This window comes from Anas platyrhynchos, chromosome 26 (assembly GCF_047663525.1).
Source record: "Anas platyrhynchos isolate ZD024472 breed Pekin duck chromosome 26, IASCAAS_PekinDuck_T2T, whole genome shotgun sequence".
In the NCBI taxonomy this organism is placed as follows: Eukaryota; Metazoa; Chordata; class Aves; order Anseriformes; family Anatidae; genus Anas; species Anas platyrhynchos.
Window position 1 is genome coordinate 3,312,947 of NC_092612.1, and position 9,694 is coordinate 3,322,640.

At 42.3% G+C, this 9,694-nt stretch overlaps 1 long non-coding RNA gene across 2 annotated transcripts; it reads left to right on the plus strand.

Annotated features, from left to right (window-relative positions):
* Positions 1-5,075: 5,075 nt before the first annotated feature.
* On the plus strand, positions 5,076-7,910 carry LOC139998605 (uncharacterized). Of its 2 annotated transcripts, XR_011805023.1 has the most exons (3): positions 5,076-5,543; positions 6,956-7,084; positions 7,652-7,910. It is a non-coding gene; the product is annotated as an uncharacterized lncRNA (long non-coding RNA). The 2 variants fall into 2 exon arrangements; XR_011805022.1 differs by lacking the exon at positions 5,076-5,543 and having other exon boundaries at positions 6,365-7,084.
* Positions 7,911-9,694: the final 1,784 nt, after the last annotated feature.

Sequence of the window (9,694 nt, forward strand, 5' to 3'; positions counted from 1 at the left end):
TCTTGAGGGACGTTACTCACAGACTTGCCACTGACAGACGTTTCAGGGAATTTGCAAAGCCCGTTGACCCACAGAAGGTAAACTAGTGCTGATCTGTGTGTGTCTGTAACTTCTCAGCGTTTGTATTTCTCAGCGTTTTGGGGAAGGTTCAACTTTGTTTTTAGGGCTGCACTATTAGGATTTTGCAAGAAGCAGAGGCAGTGCTTTTACTTCTGCTGACTCTCAGATGTCTCTTACCGGATTATTCACTGAAAGCCCTGGTTTCATTCTAAAAAGCCAGTCCAAATGCCAACACAGTCTGCTCGTGAAAAGGCTTTGATATGTAGGCATGTCACAGCACTGAAAAGCACAGAGATCTTTCCTTATAATTACAAACAGTACTTACAGGACTACTTTAATGAAGTCTAAAGCCCTTTATTGGACTGTCAGTTCCTGTGGGAACAGGAATAGGAGCAGCAGTTTGTAAAAATAAGTTTTGAGATCCTGTTCTCTGTTTCATCTGGAACTCCTCAATAGGAATCAACCATAAGTGCAGTGTGTTTTCTTTTTCCTCCAAAAAAGATCTGCTTAGATCCCTTTTTCTCCTTAATTGATTAGATAAGCCTAAACTAGGGGCATATATTTCAAAGACAGGTGTAACTTGACTATACCTGCGGATCAGCAAAGGCCTCTTCATGTGGGCATCCACTGGCTTTTCTTCCCCTTTTCTCCTAGGTTCTTGAGCTGTGAAAAATCTAGACAGATACGTATGTCCTCATCTGAACTAGTCATTAGGCTCCTCTTATGGTCTGAGGGAAGAAATCAGCACCTCTGGGCCTAGTTATCTCATTCTAAAGTAGATGCCTGCAATAGGTACTTCACAGGTGCAATTCATGCACCTTTTCCTCAATGTCGACAGCAAAAAGAATGTTGGATGGCTTACTCAGCTTTCACTGTTGTGATTTTCTGAAGCAAAGTGAAATGAATGTCCCACCCTCAGTGTTTCTTCTCTACCATGTATGTGCTTCTGACCTCCCTACTTCTTGTTGTCCTCTCCTAGCAGCTCTAATGCCAGTTGAAAGAGCCCTTCCATTTCTGAGAAGCAAACTGGTTAATTTCAGCATCTTCTGATGCATCGCAAATGTTCAGGGTTTTTAGGAAGTTGTTTATTTAAAGTTTTCAGAATAATTTTGGTAGACAGTGTGCAAGGTTAAGAAAACCTCTGAATGCTTGTATTTGATCTGCAGGTACCTGACTATGCCACAAGGATTAAAGAGCCGATGGATCTTTCAACAGTTCTGACTCAAATTGACTCGCGCCAGTACCTCACTGCAGGAGACTATCTGAAAGACATCGATCTAATCTGTAACAATGCCTTAGAGTACTACCCAGATCAAAGGTCTACAAGTGAGGATGTGCTTTTTAGCCCTAGTTTAAAAAATCTGTCAAACGTATAGATGGATAAATGCTGTGTGCGGACAATAGACTTTGGATGGATTAGATGATTTTGGACATCCACAGAGAACATCTCTTACCACATTGTAAATATTTTATCATTTTGCTACTTGGGCATGGAATTGTGATATAAATGTTCCCAAGGAACTAGTGCTTTTGTTTTAATTAACTTCTATGTTGTTATGCTGAAAATATTCACTGAGATAACCTTTCGGAACCAACCTATGAAGAAAGCAATTTTTTTCTGTGATCAAAACAGTTTCATTGGTTGGTAGACAACATTCAGTTAAAGTCTGTAAAATTTCAGATTGTCACAGAGCCTATGTTTTGCAAGACACTGCATATTCAATGGTGAGGAACAAAATGGATACAGAGTTTGGACGACTTTGTGAACAAATTAAAGAATCTCGTGAGAAAAGAGGTACGTGCTTTAACGCTAAGGATTTTAAGACTTGTCTCTGCATTTGTAACTGAGAATGCACAACGAAGATCTTTGGTATCTATTCTTTATTGCAAGGTCGCACCTCTCCAGCATGTGCTCCATGCGACAACTCCAAGTCACCACAGCAGAACCCTGCTACTGAAGACGACAAACCAGATGAAGAGAGTAATGAAAATGAAGAGATGACAGCGGCACCTGTAGATGCCAGTACACCCATTTCTAATGGTAAGTTGCATTTTATTCAGCTGCTCTTGTCATTCATACCTTCTCTGTTCTTGAGGCGCAACAGGTGTCTCTGATGCCTGGCTCTTTATGCCAGAGGTATTTTGGTTTCAAATTTACTTCAAAACGTGAGAGAGAAATCCAGAGGTCATTCATTCAATATAGTTATGAATTAAAGTTCAAAGAAAGTTGGTTTACAATATAAAAAACAAAAAACAAAAACAAAACAAAACAAAAAAACAACTTTGACGGCCCAATTGCCATTTAGTCGCCCCTAAATTGCTAATTCTTGAGGTAAAAAATGTTGTGGATGGCAGTTTCTGAATACTTAACTAGTTTTTAATTATGCAAAATGGTATTTTTACCCCCACTCCACCCCTCCCTTCCCCAAATGCTAAAATCTTAGCTACCTCATACTGTGATTTCCAGTTGAAGGAGGGAAGTCTAACTAGTGAGAGTGGGAATTTTGCCATGGACTCCACCCATATCCTTTTGCAATACTATATGAATACTGCGAATGTTGGGCAAAACCACAAAGTTTGTTTTTTCACAAAAGGTTTACCGAATCAGGAAGCATACGAGGTATAAGTCTTCACGTTTCTTCTCCTTTGAATATTCCCTTAAAATTGTCTCATTAATTAATCTCTTCCAAACATGTATTCAGCTTTTGAAGTCTTCAGCTTGATACCAGACTCGAAGGAGAGCTTATTTCCAGAGGCTTCTATGATGTTCATCTGTATTAGTTCATGCAGTAAGACAGTGACTTTATCAAATAACCTCACATTGTATTAATACTGCCAATCCAAAGTAAGAATCCTCAGCATGTAAAATCCTGAAAGTGACTGTTTAGTGAATGAAATTCCATAGCTGTGTGTGTGGTTTGTTTGCTTGTTTTTAATCTTAATAGCAAACTGACCCCATTAACTTTCAACTCTTTTCTCAGCATATGTAGGCAGTGGTAGCTCAGTTCCTTTGTTTTCCTTGTCAGTCAAGTATGATGAAGATAATGGATTTTGAAGAAAGAATTCTTTTGGTTATGTTTTGGATTACTTTTTTATGCTGTCTCTTTGTAGGTGCGTCAGAAAGAAAGCGCAGAAGGAACAACTGTGCGCATGCTGCAGCAAAGAGAAGAAGGAGTTCTCAATTCGATACAGAGAACAGAGTACCAACAGATGACCAAAACGATAGCGATGAAGAAGAGTTTGTGGACAAACATGTTTCTGGCATATGTCAAGTAAAACTTAACAGTGAAAAGGAAAGTGCTAAGCTTTGTGGATATTCCCCACCAAGATGGGGAACTATAACTAATGAAAATCCAAGTTCAAATGGTAAGGGAGAAGTCCAACAGATCCTTTAGCACCTTATTCTTGCTGAGGAGGATTGCACTATTTATTAGCTTTAGGCTTCAATTTCACTCTATTTTTTCTGTTTCAGCTCTCAAAAATCATCACACAGTTTATTCCGTAATGATGTTGCTCCTCTAATTGTGCAAGCCAAGCCCACATGTTTCTGTAGGTGCTGTTTTTTTGATTCTGAAGTCTGTTTTTTTCTAATGGTACCTAACTGAAAGCCAGCAGTCACTGACATTCTTTTATTGTACGAGGTGCTTTCCAATAACGAGCAGCTTAGGTGAAAAAGCTGCACTTCAAGATACGTGGATCCAGAGTAACATGTGGAATAGGAGACTTAAGCCCTAATGTTGTACTCTGAGATGTGTTCCCTAACCTGCATTGGCAACATGACTATTTTTTTCCACTATTAAGCTTTTCATTAGTGCTTTTGGTTTGTTTGTGGGTATTTTTGTTTGCTTTTTTTGTCTTAGTTTCTAATTTTTATGGAGCAGTGACTTTAGCTGGAAAGAATCATAGAATCATAGAATCATAGAATATCCTGAGTTGGAAGGGACCCTTAAGGATCATCAAGTCCAACTCTTGACACCGCACAGGTCTACCCAAGTTCAGACCATGTGACTAAGTGCACAGTCCAATCTCTTCTTAAATTCAGTCAGGCTCGGTGCAGTGACCACTTCCCTGGGGAGCCTGTTCCAGTGTGCAACCACTCTCTCTGTGAAGAACCCCTTCCTGATGTCCAGCCTAAACTTCCCCTGCCTCAGCTTAACTCCATTCCCGCGGGTCCTGTCGCTGGTGTTAATGGAGAAAAGGTCTCCTGCCTCTCGACACCCCCTTACGAGGAAGTTGTAGACTGCGATGAGGTCTCCCCTTAGCCTCCTCTTCTCCAGGCTGAACAGGCCCAGTGCCCTCAGCCGTTCCTCGTACGTCTTCCCCTCCAGGCCTTTCACCATCTTCGTAGCCCTCCTCTGGACACTCTCCAACAGTTTCATGTCCTTTTTATACTGTGGTGCCCAGAACTGCACACAGTACTCGAGGTGAGGCCGCACCAGCGCAGAGTAGAGCAGGACAATCACCTCCCTCGACCTACTAGCGATGCCGTGCTTGATGCACCCCAGGACACGGTTGGCCCTCCTGGCTGCCAGGGCACACTGCCGGCTCATATTCAACTTGTTGTCTACCACGACCCCCAGATCCCTCTCTTCTAGGCTGCTCTCCAGCGTCTCATCGCCCAGTCTGTACGTGCAGCCAGGGTTTCCCCGTCCCAGGTGCAGGACCCGGCACTTGCTCTTATTGAACTTCATGCGGTTGGCGATCGCCCAGCTCTCCAACCTATCCAGATCCCTCTGCAAGGCCTTTCCACCCTCATTCGAGTCCACAACTCCTCCAAGTTTGGTGTCATCAGCAAACTTGCTCAAAATGCCTTCTATTCCTACATCCAGATCGTTTATAAAAATATTGAAAAGTACCGGCCCTAAAATGGAGCCTTGAGGGACCCCACTGGTGACCGCCCGCCAGCCTGACGCAGCCCCATTCACCATAACCCTTTGGGCCCTGCCCGTTAGCCAATTGCTCACCCATCGTATGATGTTTTTATTTAGCTGTATGCTGGACATTTTGTCCAGTAGGATCCTATGGGAAACCGTGTCAAAAGCCTTGCTGAAGTCCAAAAAAATCACATCAGCTGGTTTCCCTTGGTCTACCATACGGGTGATCTTATCATAAAAGGAAATCAGGTTAGTTAGGCAGGACCTACCCTTCACAAACCCATGCTGGCTGGGACCAATGACTGCTTTGTCCCCCAGGACAAGAAGGGAGAAGCCAAGTATTTCTCAGTGAAGACGATAACAATTCTGTCTCTGTATTTGTAGAAAGAGACTGTTTGGCAGGTACAGGATACTTCACTGAGACTGTATTCTAGATAAACAGAAAACCTGACTGAAGAAATCTGTGTCCTTCCAGATTCCTGGGCATTTCAAGCGGTGACTCCTGAATGTTCTTGGGAAGAAGACCAACAACAGATAAGTGATGAGAACACTGTACAAGTCCCTACGGAGACAGACTACATAGTTATTGTGGATCGCTATGAGCTCAAAGTATGTCTAATTTCAGCTTTTTTTTAATGCTCAAATAGGGCATATTCCTGCGACATGTAAAATTGCAAATTAAGCCCATTGTTAACCAATGCCAATTAAAACAATTAATTGGAAGGACATACAGATAGTGAAATAATTCAGCCTGTAATGCACTGTGACTGTTTAGTTTCCACACCTCATGGAGATTTCTGTAGGCTACCATTTGCTTCTGGTCATCTGTAGTTTAGGAGACAGATTCTTTGCCTAATTTTTAAGACAAAAGGCCTTGCTGAATTTTAAAATACCACACTGACAACCTGCTAGTACTATTATGGATATCATTTTAATGATTCATAATTCTTATGATGGGTTTGAGGGCTTTTATTTGGGGATTTTTTTTCATGCTTTGATGTATTAAGAACCTGAAAAGGATCCTTATTTCTTGCAGTGATGATTTTAAACCTGAAGTTAGCAGGTCGACGTAAACTAGCTAGCCATGGAGAAGTGACTACTTTTCTGAAATTCCTTGAAAGTGCAGTATTAGAATTTCTTATATTGTGTGTGTGTATATATATATATATATATCTATACATGAGGGAGGCAGAGTTTGCTGATAAGATGATAAGCAGCATTATTTCCAGGGGGCAGTAATATTTCCATTTGGTATGGCTGCTCCCTAAAGCTACATGCTTGCAGGCTCACACAGGTAATGGACAGCTGTGGCAGTGGAAGAAGGTGCTGCCACTAGCTTGTCACTGTTGCTGTGCCAGAGATTATCATCTCTGCATCTTTGGTAATAGAAATGACTGTGTGAGAGAGAGGTGATTGCTACAAGCAGTCGCTTTGCTATTTACCCACCCCTGAATTTAAAGGTAGGATTGAGCAAACTAATCCACCTTTGCTCTGGGCGTTTGAGCAATCTGTTCTGCCAGCAGAGTTGTAGGCATGGCACACGTGGGTAAAGGTAATCACCTAAGGGTGCTTCCTTTTCCAGCTGGCACGGCTGTATCTACAAGATCTGCAGCCTTTTTACAGTGCCCCGCGCTGCTGCAATGCTTCTCTAATGAAATGCAACAGTGGCTTTGCTGTGGCAGCAGCTGTCCTACAAGGAGGATCGTGTCATTCCCTGCTGCTTTGGGAGCAGTCGACTTGCAATTACAACCATTGATGTGATAGATTGGTTAGTAGTAAAAGATTGTCCGAAATTTCAGCCTTTCCTTTCTCTGAAATATGAAAAATTAACTCATTTTCCCTGCTGAAATCTCATGGGATATTTAATCTGTTCTCTGAAGTGTCACATTTTATTTAATAGCATAAGAAAAAGTAGGCTGTCACTTGTATTGTTACTGTTCAACCTCCGAAACCATATAGAGCGTATTCAAAGGATCTTGTACTATGCTAAAGTTGTTGTTTTGCTCCATTGTTGTCTTCAGAAACTGTTATGCTTTGTCACTGAGATAACGAAGGGATTTGACATTTATCACCTGGAAAAAGTATATGGCGTCATTAATCAGTGTATTTACAACCATAGAGAAGACTACGACAAAACCGATTTGGTGGAGGTAATTTTTGTTTTGAATTCTAGCACTTCCTGTCACTGTTACGCAGTATTTGTGTGTTCTGGGGTATCGTGGTTGTTTAGAATTGCTCTTCACTGCTTAGCTGTCTGTGCACAGACAACAACAGTACGACTTCTCCCTTTCAGTCTGGAAGACGTTTATCCATCTTGCAAAACCATTGTTATATTTGGCATAACTGTTGGCAGTTTCTGCAGGAACAAGCTTGAACTTGAAGACAATGGGTCCACCCACACAGCCCTTTCAAAGCAGTTAACCTTAGTCTGTCAGTAGTTTTCCTTGGGAACCATTTTGGGAGCGGGAGGACTACGAAGGGGAGGTGCTTTTCTAAGTCTTTCACTCGCTCTCTCCCTCTACAGCCAGTCATGCACGGTGATAGCAGTTGTTCCATCCTTGGAGAGAAATTTAAGTATATAACAAGAGTTTGAGACTTCTCTCTAGTCACACTCTAATCTCTTTTTAACTAATGCGCTTGAGCATCTGTAATTGGGGAGATTTCTGCCTGTGCCAGTTTTACACTGAGTCAAATTCTCTGGTCTCTTCCTGTAAAAGATGATTTCGGAGTTGTCCGAACTCCTCAGAAGTCTGTGTGAGGCGTCCATGGTCCAAGTCAGGTGTTCCCAGTATACGCTTGGATATTCACTCTTCACATTGAAGATCCTTGAACCCATTTATCTTAGAGTTGCTTGTGCTTGAGAACAGATGAAATTTGTTGTGCCGATCAGTCTGCCTTGAAAAGAGAGTGCCTCTTTTTTTTAGGCACTGGTCATCTCGATCTCTTCTTCCACATCTGATAAAGAGTTAGAACGGACACTCTGTTCTGCCTGTGAGAGGATTATTTAGATTCAGGGAGGCCGCTCCTGAAAAAAAAAAATGAGATCTTTTAGGTCGAGAAGGGATTTATTTATGTTGTCTCATGGCCTGTGAACTTTTGTAACTTAACATTTAATTTAAGTGTTAAAAGTTAAGTAGCTTTCTTGGTTTTCTATTTCTTCCTTTAGCTTAGGCAAACAAATCTCTCCTATTCAGAGTGCACTGTACAAGTTAGTCAGGAGCGTGCTCTACTGTATGGAGAGATAGAGAACTTAAGGAGTAATTATTCAAAGTCCAGAAATTAACTTGAGCTTGTTGTGGCTTCTCAGCAACTGTTTCTTCTTTCTAATTGTTGTGAAACCACTGCTGAGAGAGGTCCATATAGTTGATATCCTCCTCTCTATTTTGGATGTATAAGGATGCCTCTGAAGCTAGAAGGGGTAAGAGGCCGTTGTGATGGTGGTAGCACACTGTTTGCTAAATATTACTAACCATGTATTACAAATTATTTATTTTTATAGTAATAGAAAGTGTTCTTAAGCTTTCATTTGTGCTTACTGCTATTTTAGTAATAGGTAGTAATGGTAATAGAAGGATGGTTGGACTAGATGATCCTGTGGGTCCTTTCCAACCTTGTGTTTCTATGATTCTTTCATGAGGAAGCTGTAGACCGCGATGAGGTCTCCCCTCAGCCTGCTCCTTTCCAGGCCGAACGGGCCCAGTGCCCTCAGCCGCTCCTCATATGTCTTCCCCTCAAGGCCCTTCACCATCTTCGTAGCTCTTCTCTGGACACTCTCCAACAGTTTAATGTTCTTTTTGTACTGTGGTGCCCAGAACTGCACACAGTGCTCGAGGTGAGGCCGCACAGCGCGGAGCAGTGCAGGACAATCACCTCCCTCAACCGACTAGCAGTGCTGTGCTTGATGCACCCCAGGGTATGGTTGGCCCTCCTGGCTGCCAGGGCACACTGCTGGCTCATACTCAACTTGCTGTCAACCACAGCCCCCCTAGATCCGTCTCTGCAGAGCTGCTCTCCAGCATCTCATCGCCCAGTCTGTACATATAACCAGGGTTGCCCCGTCCCCGGTGCAGGACCCGGCACTTGCTCTTGTAAAACTTCATGCGGTTGGTGATCGCCCAGCTCTCCAATCTGTCCAGATCTCTCTGCAAGGCCTTTCCACCCTCAACAGTCAACAACTTCAAGTTTAGTGTCATCAGCAAATTTGCTCAAAACACCTTCTAGTCCTACATCCAAATTGTTTATAAAAGCATTGAAAAGAACTGGCCCTAAAACAGAGCCCTGGGGGACCCCACTGGTGACCAGCCACCAGCCTGATGTAGCCCCATTTACCATAACCCTCTGAGCCCTACCCGTCAGACATTGTTCACCCATCGTATGATGTTTTTTATCTATGCTTGACATTTTTAATGGGATTGTGTATATGGTTTGCTTTTCTTGTTCTCTAAAATGACTTTTTGAGAAATCCTTTATATAATGAACATGAAGTTGAGGAATCACAGACAAGACAGGTGACAAGAACTTCTGAGGTGCTCAAAAGAGTACACACCATAAAAATATCCATTTCTGCTTCCTAGCTTTTTTCCTGATCTGTTATAAGTGCATTGTCATCTTTCTCCCGTGACTGCATTCTACAGGGCTGAGTTTTTGGGATGCTAGCTAGCACTCCTGAGTGCATTACTTCAGGTTTCTAGGCCAGTCTAATAAGCGTCTTCCACCACTGAGGCACCAGTATGAATATGAACCAGTCCTTTTTGTTAGAA